The sequence below is a fragment of the Haematobia irritans genome, chromosome 3 (genome assembly GCF_050003625.1).
Source record: "Haematobia irritans isolate KBUSLIRL chromosome 3, ASM5000362v1, whole genome shotgun sequence".
NCBI classification, from domain to species: domain Eukaryota; kingdom Metazoa; phylum Arthropoda; class Insecta; order Diptera; family Muscidae; genus Haematobia; species Haematobia irritans.
The window spans coordinates 123366091-123389542 of record NC_134399.1 but is presented as its reverse complement, the minus strand read 5'-3'; the positions used below and the strand labels follow the sequence as shown (position 1 = coordinate 123389542).

At 29.3% G+C, this 23452-nt stretch overlaps 1 protein-coding gene and 1 long non-coding RNA gene across 3 annotated transcripts in view; both read left to right on the top strand.

Annotated features, from left to right (window-relative positions):
- The window catches only part of LOC142228212 (uncharacterized), a 73117-nt gene that overhangs the window by 27124 nt on the left and 22541 nt on the right, over positions 1-23452 (top strand). The window lies entirely within an intron of this gene.
- LOC142231905 (uncharacterized) lies at positions 16803-17435 on the top strand. The gene is made up of 2 exons (XR_012720955.1): positions 16803-17202; positions 17261-17435. It is a non-coding gene; the product is annotated as an uncharacterized LOC142231905 (long non-coding RNA).

The window sequence follows — 23452 nt, the reverse complement described above, 5'->3', positions numbered from 1 at the left end:
TCTGGGGATCGGTTTATATGGGGGTATATATAATTATGGACCGATGTGGACCAATTTTTGCATGGTTGTTAGAGAACATATACTAACACCATGTACCGAATTTCAGCCGGATCTGATGAAATTTGCTTCTCTTAGAGGCCTCGCAAGCCAAATTTGGGGGTCCGTTTATATGGGGGCTATACGTAAAAGTGGACCGATATGGCTCATTTGCAATACCATCCGACCTACATCAATAACAACTACTTGCGCCAAGTTTCAAGTCGATAGCTTGTTTCGTTCGGAAGTTAGCGTGATTTCAACGGACGGACGGACGGACATGCTCAGATCGACTCAGAATTTCACCACGACCCAGAATATATATACTTTATGGGGTCTTAGAGAAATATTTCGATGTGTTACAAACGGAATGACAAAGTTAATATACCCCCCATCCTATGGTGGAGGGTATAAAAATAATTACGAGGTCGGTTCGGAAACTTCTTAGCCTATCAATGAAAGAGAATAGTTAGTTTTTCAAAAATATTTGTATTTTTCAATATAATCTTCTGAAACTTCAATACACTTAGTCCAACGCTTTTCTAGCAATTCTATCCCCGGATTAAAATAGTTTTCCTCAAGGTCTTCAAAATAGTGGTTTACAACTGTAATTGCATCTTCATTTGAGGTAAAACGTTGCCATAACCTTACCAGCCGATTGAATTGTTTTTGTCTTCTTTGGGACACTTCCTCCAGTTTCAGTCAATTGTTTGGATTGTTATTTTGTCTCTGGAGTATAGTGGTGGATCCATGTTTCATCAACAGTTATGAAACGACGCTTAAAATCCATTTTATTTCGCTTAAAACGATCCAAACAAGCTTGAGAAATGTTCCTTCTTATGCGTTTTTGATCGACTGTTAACAAATGCGGCATCCATCTTGCAGAAAGCTTTTTCATGCAAAATTAAATGGACTCTATCATTTGAGAGCCACCGTGGTGCAATGGTTAGCATGCCCGCCTTGCATACACAAGGTCGTGGGTTCGATTCCTGCTTCGACCGAACACCAAAAAGTTTTTCAGCGGTGGATTATCCCACCTCAGTAATGCAGGTGACATTTCTGAGGGTTTCAAAGCTTCTCTAAGTGGTTTCACTGCAATGTGGAACGCCGTTCGGATTCGGCTATAAAAAGGAGGTCCCTTGTCATTGAGCTTAACATGGAATCGGGCAGCACTCAGTGATAAGAGAGAAGTTCACCAATGTGGTATCACAATGGACTGAATAGTCTAAGTGAGCCTGATACATCGGGCTGCCACCTAACCTAACCTAACCTAACCTAACCTATCATTTGAGATGCCCATGATATTAGCAATTTCACGCACTTTTATTAGTCGATCATTTAATACACACAAAAAAATAATACATTTATTTTATGAATAGTGTTCTTAAAAATTTTCCAAACACTGAATTCATAAATTGTATGAAAACGATTCATAATTTAAAAAAAATACTGGTTTTGAATGAGTACGGATGAATACATAATTTTAATGAAATTTTTATATTATAAATGAAGTATACATACTTTTCGATACTGAAAAATATGTACTTTTACATAATAGTCATTAAAACGTCATACATTAGATGTAACTCTTCCTTTTTTCTTTTGCATTTCATTTGCACTAATTGCATACATAATAGGCCCATTAATTACAAAAACTTGTTAAAGCCCAGCAAGCAAGAAAACATAATTTTATATTATTTTAATTTAGTTATAAACATGAGCAATTGAAGCGTGGTTAAAGTTGCTTTATTTCATCAACCTTTCCAGTAATAAATAATCTTCCTATCACGACGGCGAATCAAACTGGACTGAACAAACCAAACACAGTAAAGACACGTGTTAACTTAAAAAACGCTATGTTTGTCTTTTTTGTCTCGTATTGTATGCTTGTATTGTTTGTATGGTATGCTTGTATTGTATACCTATGAGAGTAACACTATATTGTGGCTCTCTCACGCTAAGAGAAAACCACTATTTTGGATATATTATGTAAAGCTTCATGAATTGTATGAAAGAGTCCATGCACATTATTAAAAAGATAAAAAATTATAATAACAAATATTTACGCAAAAATATATTACGTAAACGTACATCTATTTTATGAAATAATCCATAAATGATTAAAAATGTACCAATTTATGTACAAATTCATATTTTATTTTTTTGTGTGTACCATATCATGCACTTTGGCTACAATTTCTGTTGCTGTTGCTGTTTTTGGACGTCGACTACGTGGTTCATCTTCAATGCTTGTACGACCACGTTTAAATTCAGCAACCCAATTTTTTACTGTTGCATATGAAGGAACACTTTCACCTAACACATTCACCATATCATTATGAATTTCTTGTTCCGATAAACCTTTTTTATGTAAATATTTAATGACAGCATGCATTTCTAATTTTTCCATTGTAAAAAAAAATTGCGGATGCGTCTTTTTTGAACACCTGTTTCTATATGAAAGAGTTGCCAGATCGAAACAAAATTTAACATGTGTTCATAACAGAGATGGAAGTTTCCAAAACACTTAACTGTTTTCTGTTTATACCGCGCTTTTTGTGCTAGGCTAAGAAGTTTCCGAATTGCCCTCGTATGTCTAATAAATTTTCTTGAATTTGTCGAAAAATATTTTTTTTTTATTTTTTGATATCGGCGTGATGTCAGCGTTTGTAATACTGTTTAGTTAAAATTTTCTAAAATTAACCAAAAGTTTTCTTCCTGGTGGATTCACTGTTTTTCCAGTGAGGTTTCACTGTACTTTAATATATTAAAAATATCCACTTTTTTAGCTATGCTGCACTTTGTTGACCTAAATTATCGAAGAATTTATATGTTTGGTTTTTTTAAGCAATTATTGCATGTTGTCTCCTCGTTCATTTTTTTATATTGTAAAACTTAAAATGCGGACAACTATTAATAATTTTTTTGTAGTGCAAACATAGGTACTGTCTCATCGTCGTCGTTTTTGTCATCATCACACCATTTCACTTGAGATGATTTTTTCCAACCTACAAAAATGTAGAGCATGAGGGTGACGAAAAAAAAAAACATAAAACGACTGGCATACACACACCCAAGAGATGAAAATCTTGCTAATTATGGACAAAAATATTTAAGCTAACCGGTGTCACAGTATGTCAACAATGTATCAACAATCTTGAATGTTTGTGCGGGGGTTGACCCTTGTGGTTTTTAAAAGAAAAAATGTAGAAAAATGAGCAACAGTCATTTGGTATAGATGTAGGGGGGCGTTTGTGTAATTCCTTGTACAAATGAGAAAAGAAAATAAATTGTTTTTCGTTTTTTTTGGGGGTTTTAAATATCCGGTATTGGTTTGTTGTTTTTCAATAATCCCAGCGATGCTCAAACTTTCTTAATCTGTTTGAGAAATATTTTCCCTCCTTTGGCCTGTAAAATGTGCCTCCGTTGTGTCGATGATTTACTTATTCGACTTCTATTTATTATTAGTTTTAATTTTAAAAATCAAAAGAAGTCGCATGGGGCCAAATCTTGAGAATTCTATGGATGGGGCAACAGTTCGTAGCCCATGTTTCATGTCCATCCATTTGAAATATTAATATGTGTAGCTTAGAATATGGTCCATAACAATTGTTCTAAATAGTTGCTGATTATGAAGATTTTCCCATATTGCATAAAAGCGGAAAAAACAACCTCAAGGACTTGACATCATTGGCACTGTATTTGTAATCAAATTAGAATACAACAAAAAACATTCGTTTGTAATACAAAACTCATACATAGGAAATAATTAACATTGAAATTAATCGCTCAATTACTACAATTATTTTCTTTTTGAACTACAATGCTCGCCATATGTTGAATTTTCCGCAATATTGTTAAACAGTATATTCAAATACTACGAATCTACAGACACCATGCGTTGGGAGAACAAAATCGTTTAAGTAGATTATGTGTGATCAGATATGACAAGTAGGTGTAATGCTAATAACACTAGTTTACACTGAAAATGTACACTTGATGAGAATCGACTTTTCTTATGTATTTTGAATTCGAAGAAAATGTTTAAACATTTTTTATGGAACAGTTTTTGAGATATCCCGTTATTTTTAGTTTTTCGCTCTTTTTTCACTAAACAAATTATATCTCGAGGTAGAAATGTCCGATTATATTTGTTCGTACTTAAATGAAAAGTATTAAGATGACGAATAATCGTTTATAATTGGATATGTGATAAGTTAAGTGGTTCAAAAAATATCGATGCACAAAATCCAAATTTTCAAATTTTCAAATTCGTATTTTACAATGGTCCTTTTCCGCCAGAAAAGTATATAAAACTCAAATAATTTTAATTAAAAAATGCATAACTATTTATTGTAGGTTTATCAATGGAATTTGTGTGGTAATAGTAGGTTTAAAGTTTATGTTAACTTTTATGAATATGGTTAATTTTACCAATTAATGTTTGATTGAAAAAGTTTCAATTACCCTTTTAATTGGAAATATGTTGGTAATATTTTTTCACTATAATCACAAAATTAGTTTTTTTCGGTCGTCATGTTTTCCCAGAAATTTTATTTCATTTATTTACTCGCCTATTTACTTTATGTGAAGAAAATAAACTACAAAGGCGGTGTGGGATCCAATTTTTAAATAGTTCTTAAATTGATTAATATTTAATGAAAATTCTACCTCGTAAAGCAAACTTATTCTATTACAGCAAAAAAAAAACGTCGCCAAAAATTTAATGAAAATGTTCTTTTTGGATCCGGAAGTGGTGCAAATTTGACGCAGAAGCGATGAATTTAATATGGGCTTGTCATAGGACGGAAGTCCCCCATTTCAACAGCCGTTGTACTGAATTTGCATCACTTCTTTAGGTGTGATCCGAATTCAATGTTTTGGATGTAAATTAAAAAATTCTGTGATATTTTGTCAAATAAATAATTTTTATAATTTTTTTATAATTTTGAATGGATTCTAACGCTTGTCTGAAAAGTTTGACCTCAAATATTTCCCACACTGAAAAAAAGCATGCCCGGTTCCAAAGATTTTGACTTTACTTTAAAAAATTTGGTATTGATTCCGAGCCAAAGAAGCGGAGAATACAAGTAAGGATACTTTTAATACACAATTCTCTTTTAAATTTGGGTTTTGTGTACTTGCTTCTAGGAAGCAAATTTTAATTTTCCGCTTTTTCAGCTATTTTTCTTCACATGCTATTAAAGTCCTTTAAAAACGAGTTAACGACAACTTTATTTTCCAAATTAAGACTCGACTTTCAGTAATAATTATGCTATGTTTCAAGTAAAAAACGTCTTTAAAATAAAGTGTTGAGAAACATATCCTATATTCAAACGATTTTTTGCTTTGTAGTCAAGATGCAAAAAGACAACAAGTTTAAAGACAATTTTATTAAATTTAAAGAATTTTTCTGAATTAATCAAGTCAAGTTGACCTCAGCCCAAACATTTTTACTTTCATGTTATGATACCCATTTTTAAGTGAAATCACGTAATTCTAAGGACAATACGACTTCACTGAAACGTTGATCGACTTTTAGACAAGGAAAACAACTTTATATTAGAGAAATGCGTCTTCTATGCTAAGAAAAATTTGCATTCGTATTTTAAAGACATGAAATCTTTGACCTCACGACAATATTTTTTCAGTGCAAAATTCACAATTTTTTCAGATTGGATTTAGATTTTTTTTTTCAACAAAATTTAAACGATTTATATCATTTTAGGAATTCTTACTCTGGTTTTGGATTTGAAACAAAAATGTTAAAATTACCCATTAAAAGTATGAAAAAGGCATGTTATAAAAAATTGAATGAAAAGAACTTCCTGGGTAGTTAAAATAAAGAACATCATTGGGAGTGCATCCTCTGGAAGTGCTTTTAAAGTTGTGCCTTTGGAAGAACTTCCAATTTTTTTGCTGGGAACTCTAGGGATGTGGTCATTCATGGCGTAGCTAGTTCTATGGTAAGGAACATGACAAACTTCAAAATTTCTCAATTTTCGTGATGGTGCTCGAAATCCTATTTTATTAAAAATATAAGAACACCATAACAGTGTTACCGTTGGAAATTTTGAAAAAGTCGCAAGAATTTGCATATTCAAAAAAAGGTCGCACAAAAAAGTCGCTTGTAGTTGTGAGGTCTTTTAATTACCAAAAAAAAAGTTATATAAAACAGCTCAAAAACAATAAAGGAACAGTCCCTTTAACATAAAGAGATATTTTACTTAACTTATTGTAACACAAAATTCAGTAAAACGTAAACTTGCAAGAGAATGCGAGGGCAGTTCGGAAACTTCTTAGCCTAGCACAAAAAGCGCGGTATAAACAGTGTTTTGGAAACTTCCATCTCTGTTATGAACACATGTTAAATTTTGTTTCGATCTGGCAACTCCTTCATAAAGAAACAGATGTTCAAAAACGACGCATCCGCAATTTTTTTACAATGGAAAAATTAGAAATGCGTGCTGTCATTAAATATTTACATAAAAAAAGGTTTATCGGGACAAGAAATTCATAATGATATGGTGAATGTGTTAGTTGAAAGTGCTCCTTCATATGCGACAGTTGCTGAATTTAAACGTTGTCGTACAAGCATTGGAGATGAACCACGTAGTGGATGTCCAAAAACAGCAACAACAACAGAAATTGTAGCCAAAGTGCATGATATGGTCAAAGTGAATGATCGACGAATAAAAGTGCGTGAAATTGCTAATATCATGGGCATCTCAAATGATCGAGTCCATTTCATTTTGCATAAAGAACTACAGATGAAAAAGCTTTCTGCAAGATGGGTGCCGCATTTGTCAAAAACGCATAAGAATGAACATTTCTCAAGCTTGTTTGGATCGTTTTAAGGGAAATAAAATGGATTTTAAGCGTCGTTTCATAACTGTTGATGAGACATGGATCCACCACTATACTCCAGAGACAAAAGAACAATCCAAACAATGGACTGAAGCTGGAGGAAGTGCCCTAAAGAAGGCAAAAACACTTCAATTGGCTGGTAAGGTTATGGCAACGGTTTTTTGGGACTTCAAAGGTATTTTATTGATTGACTATCTGCAAAAGGGTAAAACAATAAATTCATAGTACTATTGCAACCTTTTGGATCAATTAAATGTACAAATTCGAGAAAAACGTCCTGGCTTACAACACAAAAAAATAAATTTTCATCAAGACAACGCACCAGCGCACAAGAGTGTTTTAACAATTGCTAAAATCAACGAATTAAAGTACGAGTTGCTTGACCACCAACCTTATTCTCCTCATTTAGCTCCCAGTGACTTTTACTTGTTCCCAAATCTAAAAAAAATTCCTTGCTGGCAAGCGCTTTACCTCAAATGAAGATGCAATTACAGTTGTAAACCACTATTTTGAAGACCTTGAGGAAAACCATTTTAATCAAGGGATAGAATTGCTAGAAAAGCGTTGGACTAAGTGTATTGAAGTTTCAGGAGATTATATTGAAAAATAAAAATATTTTTGAAAAACTAACTATTCTCTTTCTCCCTCGTACAAACAAAATTTTCTACATTTTAACTTTTTCAAAATATAGAAAAGTCTTCTTTTCGACTATATGTTGATTTGGAATGTCGACTTTTTGAATTTTTAACCATATGTATATAAAAAATATTTAATAAATCTAAAAAATATTCTATTAAAATTAATCCGCACCGAAAATATCAACATGACACATTTGACTTATTGATGTTATATCGGCTTTTCTTAAATTATTATTATTATGTATGTATTGTTTATGACAATATGAGCTACAAGGTCCAGTGGATAGTGTATTTGTTTACAAAATGTATGGTACGTGGATCGCTTCTTCGTCATTTACTCCTACATTGTTCAAATTACTTCTACATAGATAAAAGTGATGAGAACTAAATAAATCCCATGAAAGCAAGATAGATATGAAAGAAGATGTTATTAGCCAGAAAATTCAAAAATTTCTATTGTCTTCATTGAATTGTACTTACTATACTTTTCTTCCGAACAGACTTTCCTATAGCGAAAAGCAAATAGTAAACGATATTAGTTTGTTTAAAATTTAATTTGGGAGAATTAAATTTTAATTCATATCTTTTTGAATTATGGGGTAACTATGATAACCAAATCATCTCGAACATCTGTTGTTTCGTCATACGAATGCGTTTAATGTGAAGCAATCACATTCATTTAGTAAAATTGCAAATTAGATTTGTTTCGACGTAAATATATTTACGCGCGTTTTTTTTTCATTGTTTACCATTGAATAATGAAAATAATCCCATGATGTGAAGCAAACGTTTTATAAAACAATTTGTTTATTTATTTGTCAAATTATTGTATAAATCTCATTTATATCAGTTTAGTATATATCTACAGTGAAACCTTTCATATTTGGATAATTTGAAAAGCGCATTTCTTTTAAAAGTGGACAATTTTGCATTGACATTTGCCATAGTATAGCACCGTGGCTGTTCACTTCTGAGAGGTTTCACTGTACATACATTCCTATATATGTATGTACGTTGATCACTTTATTCGATAGAACTATTGGGAATGTGATATTGTGCCTAACATAATATTATGAGTAGAGAAGCTCACTTGTTGCAAACAAAATTACCCATTGAGAGATATACATCATCATCACCGTGTTAATAATCCAAATTGAAATAAATTTTATTATTTAAATGATGGCACGCTCCATTGATCAGTGGTGGCAATCAACATTATAGTAATTTTCATCAATACAAAAAACAAATGGGTGGCAGAACATGCCGACGAGAATGGCTAATGAAGCGTAAAATCATACATACTATACATATATGTAACTTCAAGTATTGTATTCAGTTTAGTAATATTTTCCGGATTCACAAAGAAATTTATTTATAACTCATGGTATAAAAACATCGATCTGCATGAAAATATATCATGTAGACCCAGCAAAAACTCCCATTATGAAGTATAATTATAAGTAAGCCTGCGCCCGATTCAGTAACTACTTCGTCCTCAATATACAGGGAGCTTGAAATGTATTGTAATCAACTTCAGTCTAGTCCGACAGATTTATTCTAGTGACAGTTCATTTTATTGTTTACAATCTTACGAAAGCATTTTGATATATTTCATTTAGAAATAAACTTATTCGTTATGGAATTCAAGCGTGACAGTGTAATTGCTTTATATTTGCTGCAAAACCGCATGTGGATATCGCCAGAGCCCTCAAGTATTAAAATGTGAATACAATTTTTTTCTCGTACCATTGGGATCTATTGGAAAATTATTCGATTTTAATAGTTTTTTAACTTTACATTTCGCTTTGACGGGGAATCGAACGGCGGGCCATACAGTTTTTAAGCCAATACACTATCCACTAAGCTACAAACAGCTGTCAAACAGTTATATTTATATAGCATAGTTTAGGGCGCTCACGAGTCGATGTAAAGAAACTTTATTTAACGAAAAAATTAATTAAGTTGACCACCGTGGATCAATGGTTAGCATGCCCGCCTTGCATACAAAGGGTCGTGGGCTAAATCCCTGCTTCGACCGGAAAAGTTTTTTTACATTTTTTCATACAGTGCACTCGCGGTAACGTGAACTAATTAAAACCAAAAATTAAAAAAAGAAATCGGAAAAATATCAGTGGGTATAGAATTATAAAGCAATTTAAATTAATAAATAAAATTCACGAAAAAAGCCAAACTAGATCACTAAAAAATCCCGTAAGTGTATTTGAAATTGTATTTGGCATTGTGAATCTGCGTGAAATTCCATGTGTTTCAGCGTTACGATGTAGTTAGTGTTAGCAAAAGCGTGTTCACGTTACCGCGAGTGCACTGTATATTCCAAAACTGTTGCATAGATTCCGAAAAGATGTTCGACATCTCATACTACTACATTAAATTTTTGCTATGAAACTTCAAAATGTTTCTTATTAAAAGTCAGAAAAGAACAGTGCTTGATATAAACGAAATGGGCTGTGTTTTTAATTAAAAAAATATGTTTTATTGCAAAAAAAAAAAAAATTTTACAAAAAAAATTTTGGTGATAAAAGTTTGCAGTTTTCGAAGAAATTCAAAACATATATAACAAAAACGTTTTTTTGCGTGTACATACTCTTCAAAACTATGTGCTTTAAAATAAATATATTCAAAAAATTTTGAAATCAAAAATCAACTTTTTTACAAACGTTTTTTATTTATACATACTTTTAAAAAATAAGTGCTTTAACATAAATATATTCAAAAAGTTCCGACAACAAAAGTCAACTTTTCTATAGACGAATATCTACTTTTTCAAATTTTGAAAAAAAAAAAAAAAAACACGAAAAGGCGTTAAAGATTTAGAACTGATCGTTTATTTCATTTAACGCAGATTTTATTCATCGAATGAATTGGATTTAAGCTTAAGTTTTACGGTTGTCATAAAATAAATATTTTTATTTTTTCCGCGTTATTGTCAGTTTTAGATTTGTCATCATGCTGTTTATTCATTAGCACAATTTACGTCTGTTGAAAAAATGCACAATTACGTTATAATTGTTTTGGTGATTTAACATAAAATAGTTCATTATACAGATATTAGGGTCGGTTGGATTGTGTGGAGAAAATAAAAAAGTACATACTAGACATGTAGACGCAAAAAAATTGAATTATTATCAAAATTTCGAAAATTCGAATTATGGAAGCTCAAACTTTTCAATTATTGAAAATGGTCGATTACAAGTTGTAAGACAATTTGTAAAGGAAGAATTTAAAAAACAAAATAAAAAGCCAATTTTTTGAGTTTTTCGTCTACATAAAAAATGATGGCTGCGTTGTTAAAACAAGGAAAATGTTATGCCCTGGCATACTTTTTAACTGAAATTTACAAAATGACCCTCTCATAAAAGAAAACAAGTAAGGAAAGTCTAAAGTCGGGCGGGGCCGACTATATTATACCCTGCACCACTTTGTAGATCTAAATTGCCGATACCATATCACATCCGTCAAATGTGTTGGGGGCTATATATAAAGGTTTGTCCCAAATACATACATTTAAATATCACTCGATCTGTACAGAAATTGATAGACTTCTACAAAATCTATAGACTCAAAATTTAAGTCGGCTAATGCACTAGGGAGGAACACAATGTTAGTAAAAAAATATGGGAAACGTTTAAATCTGAAGTAATTTTAAGGAAACTTCGACAAAGTTTATTTATGATTTATCGCTCGATATATATGTATTAGAAGTTTAGGAAAATTAGAGTCATTTTTACAACTTTTCGACTAAGCAGTGGCGATTTTACAAGGAAAATGTTGGTATTTTATGGGAGCTATATCTCAATCTGAACCGATTTCAACCAAATTTGGCACGCATAGCTACAATACTAATTCTACTCCCTGTGCAAAATTCCAACTAAATCGGAGCGAAAAATTGGCCTCTGTGGTCATATGAGTGTAAATCGGGCGAAAGCTATATATGGGAGCTATATCTAAATCTGAACCTATTTCAACCAAATTTGGCGCGCATAGCTATAATGCTAATTCTACTCCTAGTGCAAAATTTCAACCAAATTGGGGTAAAACTCTGGCTTCTGGGACCGTATTAGTCCATATCGGGCGAAAGATATATATGGGAGCTATATCTAAATCTGCACCGATTTCAATAAAATTTGGCACACTTGACTATAGTATTAATTGTTCTTCTTGTGGAAAATTTTAAGCAAATTAGGGTAAAACTCTGGCTTCTGGGGCCATATAAGTCCATATCGGGCGAAATATATATATGGGAGCTATATCTAAATCTGAACCGATTTCTTCCAAAATCAATAGGGATCTATTCTGAGCCAAAACACATACTTGTGCCAAACTTGAAGTCGATTGGACTAAAACTGCGACCTAGACTTTGATTACAAAAATGTGTTCACGGACAGACGGACAGACGGACATCTCTATATCAACTCAAGAGCCTACCCTGAGCATTTTTGCCAAAGACACGATGCGTCTATCTCGTCTCCTTCTGGGTGTTGCAAACATATGCACTAATTTATAATACCCTGTTCCACAGTGTGGAGCAGGGTATAAAAATGAACTAAAAAGAAAAGAGAAGATCATTAGCTACAAATCATGACCATTTTTGGGAATCGTACGAAAATTTTCTTCTGCTTTAACTCACATTGCACGGCCAATGAACTTTATATAACCACGTTTAGTTCATAAATGTTTTGAGACATACTTGGGAAAAGGAATATTTCATCGGGCGGTGGAAAATTTAGGAAAAAATAATAAAATTTTTCGGTGACCCTGTGACGCCGGAAAAGTATAAACCAATGAAAAAACGTCTGGTTTCTCTTCGTGTTAGAATGTCTTTAGAACATTTTCCAGATAATACTGGATGAATATAAGTTGACATCTTTAGCAATTGTTTTGTTTTCCATCGTTTTGTTTGTTCACAAACTGCTCAATTTGGAATGGCTTCTAATTGGAGAAAACCAAATTCGGGGTCTGGTAGAGGTGTGCACGTGAGTAATATTGTGCTCACGCTCACGCACACTCACGACGGAGTAATCTTATTCACGCACGATATTTTTTGGTAGGACTCACGGTCACGCACGCTCACGAAAAGAAAATGTATACTCACGCACACTCACGCACGAAAATCTTTTAAATGTCATGACTCACGAAATATATCGTGACTCACGAAAAACTTCGTGACTAACGAATAATTTTATGAGTGATTTACCTATAGAACCTGACTGAAAACATGAGTATGGTTAAAATCGAGTGCGTTATAAAACTCTTACCACGTAGGATGTTACTAAAATTATAAATGAATTCAACTCGTAAGCATTTTATATTCGTAAGCGGGATTATTTTCGTGAGCGTGTTTTTCCGAAATTCGTTACTCACGCACACTCACGAAGATATTATTTTCGTGACTCACGCTCACGCACGACATTTGGTTGGTTAATCACGCTCACGCACACTCACGCCGTTGCCGTCAGCGTGACTCACGACTCACGCGTGAGTCACGAAAATGTTCGTGAGTCACGACACTTTCGTGTCACGTGCACACCTCTAGTATCTGGCCATTTTTGTGCAAGCGAAGCAATCCTTTGGCTCTTTCCTGTATGCATTTTATGTGCATCGACAAGGGTTAGGTATAGTGGCAGCCTGGGATCACTTTGTGATACCACAGTCCTCTCTTATCTTCTTTCTATACTTCACTCGTATCACTAATTGCTGCCCGATTCTATGTTTAGCACTTCAATGGATTTAGTCGAAGCTCATTTGTCAATATGTTTTGCATCCGTTCTCGCGATATGTTCAGTTCATGAGCAAACTGCGGGGTGGCTTTCGGCTTTGTGGATAAGGATTATTTCTGGTATTATTATATTTTTTTGTCCTCATTTTCGACTGCCAGTATCACGGTCACGGTTGCCACAGTTGGTAAAATTCTACCAAAAATGGTAGATTTTGTTTACTGTTTTGTAGATTGGTAGAATTCTTGATGTTTTGGTAGATTTTTCGAAATTTCCTCTTCAATTAAAAGGTACTCTGTATATAGAATCACAGTTTTGACGAAATAAAGTGTTGAAAATGTTTTCTATAGAAATAAAATTTTGACAAAACTTTCTATAGAAATAAAATTTTGACAAAATTTTCTACTTAAATAAAATGTTGACAACATTTCATATAGAAATTAAATTTTGAAAATTTTTTCGGTAGAAATAAAAATTCGACAAATTTTTCGGTAGAAGTAAAATTTTGACAAAATTTTCTTTAGAAATAAAATTTTAACAAAATTTTCTATAGAAACAACATTTTGACAAAATTTTCTATAGAAATAAAATTTTAACAAAATTTTCTATAGAAATAAAACTTCGACCAAATTTTCTATAGAAAAAAAATTGACAAAATTTTTTACAGAAATAAAAATTTGACAAATTTTTCGGTAGAAATAACATGTTGACAAAATTTTCTATAGAAATAACATTTTGGCAAAATGTTCTATCTAAATAAAATTTTGACAAAATTTTCTATATAAATAAAATTTTGACAAATTTTTTTTAGAAATAAAATTTTGACAAAATTTTCTATAGAAATAACATTTTGACAACATTTTATATAGAAATAAAATTTTGACAAATTTTTCGGTTGAAATAACCATTTGACAACATTTTTCGGTAGAAAAACAAAATTTGACAACATTTTGAAAACATTTTCTATGGAAATCAAATTTTTACAACATTTTCTATAGCAATAATATTTTGACAACATTTTCTATAGCAATAAAATTTTGACAAAATTTTCTATAGAAATAAAGTGTTGAAATTTTGTTTCTATTGAAATATAATTTTAAGAAAATTTTCTATAGAAACAAAAAAAAAATAAAATTTTGACATAATTTTCTATATAAATAAAATTTTGACAAAATTTTCTACAGAAATAAAATTTTGACAACATTTTATATAGAAATAAGATTTTGACAAATTTTTCTGTAGAAATAAAATTTTGACAAAATTTTCTATAGAAATAAAATGTTGACAAAATTTTCTATATAAATAAAATTTTGACAAAATTTTCTATAGAAATAAAATGTTGACAAAATTTTCTATAAAAATAAAATTTTTTCAAAATATTCTATAGAAACAAAATTTTGACAAAAATTTCTATAGAAATAAAATTTTGACAAAATTTTCTATAGAAATAAAATTTGACGAATTTTTCGGTAGAAATAAAATTTTGACAAAATTGTTTATAGAAATAAAATGTAGACAAAATTTTGAAGTTGGTAGATTTTTGGTAAATTTTTCTTTAAATTTTGGCAGACCATTTTTGGCACGAGTGGCAAACGTGATCACGATACCAAGCAATGATACGACATACAATAGTTATATTCCCATTTAAATGCTGGAGTGCTCTAACGATAACCACTTGTGGTTTTCTAGCGATTTATAAAGCATTAAATAATTAATTTGTGTGATCGAATTTTGTTTTATATTAAAATATAAATTAAGTCAATTAATAGTTTAATGGAATATATTTTAAACTTCAAGTAGTTTTTTTTTATACAAAAAGTCATTGGTGGTATTTTTGCAGGGTACGACATTGCTGATTTAAACACTGCATGAAACTTTGTTTTCATTCAAATATAGTACTAAAGAAACTTTTTTTTACACTTATTGTTATTTTCTTTGCATTATATTGTTTTACAATTCGAATATTTTTTCAATGCAATTTCATTTCCTCCTAAAGTGGTATACTTTCGCGACTAGTTATCACCTCACACAAATGAAAAAAAGGGGCTTGTTTACATTGAATAAAATATATAAGGAGTATTGTAGCAGGCGTACTTATGACATATTCTCATAATGAAACTCATTATCAGATGGTTTTGTTTTGATTTTATTTTTTTTACATAAGTTTACCCAGGCGCTTTAAAATGTAAAGTAGACTTTTGTGTTTCGACAGGGCCTATAAAAGAGACACTCTAATCGGCCACTTATTACTTGAACCACAAATCATGGAAACATGTGCCTATTTATTCACCACCGTACAATATATAGTTCCCCTATAGGGGCGAAACGAAGAAGTATGGTGATATATTGGCTTGTTTAGTTGCGTCTTATCGTATGACTCGTGTATTGCCTTTTATTTGCTTAAAGTTTTGCAATGCTCTTTGTCCATTTTCAAATAGATATAAGCTTCTAGTAATACTAGATGATTATTGTTTGTTTATTTACTTGGTCAGCATTGGACACCCATATTCTTGTTTTTTGTTTTTTATTTTACACTGAAAAAGTTATGAAGATAAGAACGAAGACCACGTATCCTTAGCGTACGAATTAGAGTGTCCAAATAAACGTTTTTTTTACCGGTTTTCGGTTTATCCGATTTTTTTAAATCCAGTTATTACTGAAAATATACACTGTTAGAAAAATATGTTTTTTATATGTTCCGATATAAACAAAAAGTGTTTCGGGCACAATTTTTAAACACAATATATTTAAGTGCAAACATGTAATGTTCCTAAACTAACACTAAATGTTTGGGACACATATGTTAATATGTTAGAATATATTATGTTTGGGGCATAAATGTTTTATAAAAATAATATCTGTGAATGTAAACATATATAAATTTACAAATTTCGATTAAACATATATATGTTGTGATATTTTATTCAGAGAGAGAGAGAGTATAGAGAAAGAAATAGAGATGGAAACCGGGAGGGTTGACGAAAGATATCAACATAACACAGTGAGAGAATGAAAAGAGAGCTATTTGTATATGTTGTTTCGGAAAACTGTTTTATGATAAGGCCAAAAATTTGATATGCTTAAATCTAAATATTATTTAATTTGAATATTAGAATGAGTATTCGGAGTAAAGAGAATAGACATTCGGAACCAAGAGAATAGACATTTGAAAAAAAAACAGCGTGTGTTTTCGTCTTGAGAGCAGCATTTTATGTATGTGTGGACATGTGTTTTGTTTATCATTTTCCCAGCGGCGGAATCGAGAAGGACCTTGCGAATTCAGGCATGTTAAATGCATTAAATTGGAAGGAGTTGTGTTTATAAGGCATGCATGTGTACTGATTTTACATTCATCGGAAGCCTTCTAAAATCAGACCTGTATTTAAGCATTGCGATTCATTTACTTTTTTCATTTTATGCACACGGACATTCTCTCTGCCTTCTTTATAGCAAGTTGTATAGCATGGGTGTTAAAATTATATAGCAAGAGAGATGTCTTGTGCTCTCGTTTAAAAGAGAGCTTTAAAATTGTTTACATTCCTATTAATTTATAATTAGAATGCATTTGTAATGCCTTTGGAAGTAAAACGGTTATATCATAGAAATGAATAGGCATGTAATTGCATTGCTTTCCACTTCCAAAAATAAGCTATTAGGAATGCGTAGGATTTCGTGTATGTTAGAGGAATTGTATTTTAACATTTTCTACCCCCAAACAAAAACAAAAATGAAACATAGCAACATTTGAAATGTATAACTATTTATGTCAGAAAATATTTTCATTAATGCCATGTGGATAATAATTTAGCGTACGCCAGTACATGCTATTCGTTAGTTGAATTCTTGATCTGGTAAAGTACGTACGTCTTCCAAATTATAAAGTGTTTCGCATTTGCGATAGTAACCTTAAGTATAAAACTCTAACGGTAAGTCTTTAATTTTATTTTATTATTTTAATTTTTTAATGCATTTTAGTTCTTTCAGATCTTGACAATAAATTTACCGAAACGCAGAAAGAATATAGAGCCCAGACGAATCAAATATAGTGATATCTTGGGGAGTGACTTGACATTTTCTTTATGTTTTTATATATCTCTGAACGCTAACCTTTTTTCATGTTAAAAATAAATAAATTTGAAACAAAAGCATAAAAATTTAATACCGTATTTTTTTATTTATCATAAAGGCATTATTTTGGGAATGTGTATGGAAGGCCTTCCTAAACGAGAACCCGTATAGTGCTACAACATGCCTACAATAGGAAGGACGTGAGAAGTAGTTATATTATCAGTAATTATGTAGGTGTTTTATATACACTCCTGTAAGCCTCCTTCTTTTTGGAGGGCTGCTGAAGGGTCTTTTATGGAAGCTACAAATAAGGCCTTGCCCTCCAATCTCACCCTATGTTAAATGGAAAGGAAGGTGTAATGTCCTAAGCAGGCCTCTGTAATGCTTAGACAGGCCTGGAAGGAGGCCTTCCAACCACATGAACTACGCCGCTGGGTTGGCATTATGGGCACAATTTTTTTTTCTTGGTTCGTTAAAAGAAATCGGAACGTATGCTAATCACTGCTCCACGTGGCCAACAAATGTATGTTTCTGTTAAATAATGTTATGTTTGCATGGGCTCATGGGCGCTGCAAACTATGCTATATAAATGTAACTTATAACGATAATTGTCTATTGGTGACTATAACAGCCCAGTGGTAGTGTGTTGGCTTACAATTTGCATGATTCCCGGTTTGATTCTCCGTCCAGGCGAAAAGTAACATTTAAAAAAATTATAAAATTGAGTAATTTCTTCAACATTATTTGTATTACAGAAAAAGGTGCCAAGAACTAAAAATTTCGTGGAAGTGAAAATTATGTGTGGGAATGAGCACAATCTTCTTGGGGAGAAAATTCTTCCAAGCATATAATATTTTTGGGTTCAAAATGCTTCCAAACATATAATATGTTCACATAAAACAAACATAATAATGTTTCGGCAATATCCAATAATATATGTGCTTCCTGCAAAATATGTTTGGAACATATGTTAGAGAAGCGATTATTTTTGAGGGTGTAGAAATGAGTTTTAAATAATTAGTTTTTTAAAAATTCATTAAAAATTAACTATTTATTGCTATTAACATTTGAAAATAAATTAAGAAGTAAGTCATCTCTCTAACCTAACCTAAGATATCTAATAGTGATTTCGATTGGTAAAAAGGGTTGCATATTTTAAACCATTCCAATTTTACCAAAAATCTATCAAATTTACAAAATCTTATTTTCAAGTTTTGAATCAAATTTTTGTCAAAAGTGGAATTTATATAGCAAATTTTGTCAAAAATGGAATTTCTATAGAATTTTTTGTCAAAATTTTATTTCTATATAAAATTTTCTCAAAATTTTATTTCTATAGAACATTTTGTCAAAATGATATTTCTATAGAACATTTTGTCAAAATTTTATTTATATGGCAAATTTTCTCAAAATTTTATTTCCATAGCAAATATTCTCAAAATTTTATTTCTATAGAAAATTTTGTCAAAAATTTTATTTCTATAGAAAATGTTGTCAAAATTTTATTTCTATAGAAAATTTTGTCAAAATTTTTATTTCTATAGAAAATTTTCTCAAAATTTTATTTCTATAGATAATTTTGTCAAAATGTTATTTCTATAGAACATTTTGTCAAAATGATATTTCTGTAGAACATTTTGTCAAAATTTTATTTATATGGCAAATTTTCTCAAAATTTTATTTCCATAGAAAATATTCTCAAAATTTTATTTCTATAGAAAATTTTGTCAAAAATTTTATTTCTATAGAAAATTTTGTCAAAATTTTATTTCTATAGAAAATTTTGTCAAAATTTTTATTTCTATAGAAAATTTTCTCAAAATTTTATTTCTATAGAAAATTTTGTCAAAATTTTATTTCTATAGAAAATTTTCTCAAAATTTTATTTGTATAGAAAATTTTCTCAAAATTGTATTTCTTTATAAAATTTTGTCAAAATTTTATTTCTATATAAAATTTTCTCAAAATTTTATTTCTATAGAAAATTTTCTCAAAATTTTATTTCTATAGAAAATTTTGTCAAAATTTTATTTCTAAAGAAAATTTTGTCAAAATTTTATTTCTATAGATAATTTTGTCAAAATTTTATTTCTATAGATAATTTTGTCAAAATTTTATTTCCATAGAAAATTTTGTCAAAATTTTATTTCTATAGAAAATTTTGTCAAAATTTTATTTCTATAGAAAATTGTGTTCAAAATTTATTTCTATAGAAAATGTTGTCAAAAATTTTATTTCTATAGAAAATTTTGTCAAAATTTTATTTCTATAGAAAATTTTGTCAAAATTTTATTTTCATAGAAAATTTTCTCAAAATTTTATTTCTAAAGAAAATTTTGTCAAATTTTTATTTCTATAGAAAATTTTGTCAAAATTTTATTTATATAGAAAATTTTGTCAAAATTTTATTTCTATAGAAAATTTTGTCAAAATTTTGTTTCTATAGAAAATTGTGTTCAAAATTTATTTCTATAGAAAATTGTGTTCAAAATTTATTTCTATAGAAAATTTTGTCAAAAATTTTATTTCTAAAGAAAATTTTGTCAAAATTTTATTTCTATAGAAAATGTTGTCAAAATTTTATTTCTATAGAAAATTTTGTCAAAATTTTATTTCTATAGAAAATTTTGTCCAAATTTTATTTCTATAGAAAATTGTGTTCAAAATTTTATTTCTAATACAATTTTCTCAAAATTTTATTTCTATAGAAAATGTTGTCAAAAATTTTATTTCTATAGAAAATTTTGTCAAAATTTTATTTCTATAGAAAATTTTGTCAAAATTTTAATTCTGCAGAAAATTTTGTCAAAATTTTATTTCTATAGAAAATTTTGTCAAAATTTTATTTCTATAGAAAATTGTGTTCAAAATTTTATTTCTAATACAATTTTCTCAAAATTTTATTTCTATAGAAAATGTTGTCAAAAATTCTATTTCTATAGAAAATTTTGTCAAAATTTTATTTCTATAGAAAATTTTGTCAAAATTTTAATTCTGCAGAAAATTTTGTCAACATTTTATTTCTATAGAACATTTTGTCAACATTTTATTTATATAGCAAATTTTCTCAAAATTTTATTTCTAAAGAAAATTTTCTCAAAATTTTATTTCTCTAGAAAATGTCAAAATTTTATTTCTAAAGAAAATTTTGTCAAAATTTTATTTCTATAGAAAATGTTGTCAAAATTTTATTTCTATAGAAAATTTTGTCAAAATTTTATTTCTATACAAAATTTTGTCAAAATTTTATTTCTATAGAAAATTTTGTCAAAATTTTATTTCTATAGAAAATTTTGTCAAAATTTTATTTCTATAGAAAAATGTGTTCAAAATTTTATTTCTAATACAATTTTCTCAAAATTTTATTTCTATAGAAAATGTTGTCAAAAATTTTATTTCTTTAGAAAATTTTGTCAAAAATTTTATTTTTATAGAAAATTTTGTCAAAATTTTATTTCTATAGAAAATTGTGTTCAAAATTTATTTCTATAGAAAATTGTGTTCAAAATTTATTTCTATAGAAAATTTTGTCAAAAATGGTATTTCTATAGAAAATTTTGTCAAAAATTTTATTTCTATAGAAAATTTTGTCAAAATTTTATTTCTATAGAAAATTTTGTCAAAATTTTATTACTATAGAAAATTTTCTTAAAATTTTATTTCTATAGAAAATTTTCTCAAAATTTTATTTCTATAGAAAATTTTCTCAAAATTTTATTTCTATAGAAAATTTCATCAAAATTTTATTTCTATAGAAAATTTTCTCAACATTTTATTTAGAAAATTTTTATTTTTTTTGTTTTTATTTCTATAGAAAATTTTGCCAAAAGCATCTCTTCTTTGGAATATTGTTATAAACAGTATTTTTCTCCTTCGAAAAAAATAAGCATCATTCTTTTCTGAATGTGTAGGAAAGTGAACATTACTTTTTATAAATGTACTGAAATGTTGATGTTTCTCCGATACTATACGGATAAAGAAGAAAATGTTATCTAAACGTTTACTAATCCCTATAAGAATAAAATGATTATTTTTAGATATCCCAATTTATTCTGTCAGTGTACGAAAGGGAAATTTCTACTTTACTGTAATTATTCGCTCAATTTAGAGAACTATTTAAATGTAAATAATATGCATTTTTATATAGCATTATTTTGCAAAGCAAATATAATATATATTTTTTGAATAGCGATATATTCAAATTACTCTTCGTGTGATTGCAAAAACGAATGAAAGAAATGCAGAAAAATCAATCAGAATTAAAGGTTCTTGATGAGAGAAATAAATGAAAGTACTAGAATTGGGCCAAGCGGACGGACAATTATTACTATTGCCAAAATATCATAAAAGAAAATTGCAATTGATTTAATATACATTTAAAATTAGCATAACGAAGTACTTTCTTTATTTAATTTGTGCACTGAAAAAAAAAGAAAAAAGTTTGGCCAGGTAGAATCTTTTGTACCGTCCACCATGGAGTGTGTAATTATTTAGACACGAAACGCAAAGGTAACACACGCAAAAAGTTATTTTTTTATTTAATTCTCCAGGAGAATCAATTTATATGAGGTTATATAATTATGAACCGATTTCAATAATATTAAAGATTTGCTTCAAAAATTTTTTTTTGGCAAATTGGCCTCTTCTTGATTTGCTGGGGGCATAAACAGAACTTCTTTGCTATCAAAATAGAATTGCAAAATAACTTTGCGTAAAAACTTTTAGACAGCCTAATTGTGAGTGTTGATAGTCACAAATCAGTAATTAGCGAACTTATAGACAATCGTCATTTTAAGTGTTCAATTATTGGATTGGCATGAATTGTAGCCTCACTTTAAAAAAAGAGAATGGTATATTTTATATTTAATTATAAATTTCAATGATATTTATTTTCTTATATTTATGTATATTGAGTCATGCTTGACTATTTTATTTTAATTCTATTTCTTGTTATTTTTTATATAAATTACAATTGCCTTTGTAAACTTGCTAATTACCTCATTGGTATTAGTTTTGTTTTTATTTTGTTTATGTATAGATTTTTTTCATTATTTGGTTTGTTAAATGCTGAAGCATTTTATATAGGATAATTTTGGCTTCAAATAAAAATACTAATGAAATTTAAATGGATCATTCCATTCATTACATTTAAAAGGAAAATGTAGCAAATGTGTTTATATTGACATTTATATTTAATTTAAATGCATTATAGAAGACAATGTTGCATATATTTATTATGATTTTTGGCTGTATTTACAAGGATTTTAATTAATTTTTGGCTAAAAAAAAAGAAAAAATGCTGTAAAACGTGGCATTAATAACTTTCCCACACTGAAAATAATATTGTCGCGAGGTCAAAGATTTCATGTCCTTAAAATACGAATGTGAAGTTTGCTTAGTAGCATAGAAGACACATTTCTCCGACATAAAGTTTTTTCGTTGTCCATGAATCGATAAACTTTTCAATGAAGTCGCCTTGTCCTTATAGTTAAGTGATTCGACTTAAAATTGGATATCGTAAAATGAAAGAAATTTTTGTATAAAGTTTATAAAACCCTCTTCCATATTATTTTTATATTATACTACCTTAACACAAAATACCAATTGTCCCATCAGATCTATATCTATTTAAATTATATACTAATTACTGGTGGCTGAATAATGATTATACTGTCAATATGGGTAATCTATTTATAATGTTTGCATTTAATTATGCAAAATGTCTTTGTTTGATGAATATTCAATACGTCATCCGCAACCATCAAAAGTTTCTTTGTCTATTAGTGATTTTTCTTTAATTCTATCTAAATTAAATACAATGCATCAACATTTTTTTTTTTTAATATTGCATACATCAATAGTATAATATATGCAAATAAATTGTATCCGTGGCATTGAGTTTTGACACCTAAGGGTTGTTGACTTTAGCTTCCAAGTTTTAAGTCAATGCATATTTCAAATAACTAACGGAGAACATGAATACATGCATTAATTAAACTGTATCTTTAGGATACAGTTAAAGATTCAATGAATTAATTAATATTTAATGTAACGAAATATACCAAAATTGTTATTACACTATTAAATGGTTTTTGCGACAATAAAATG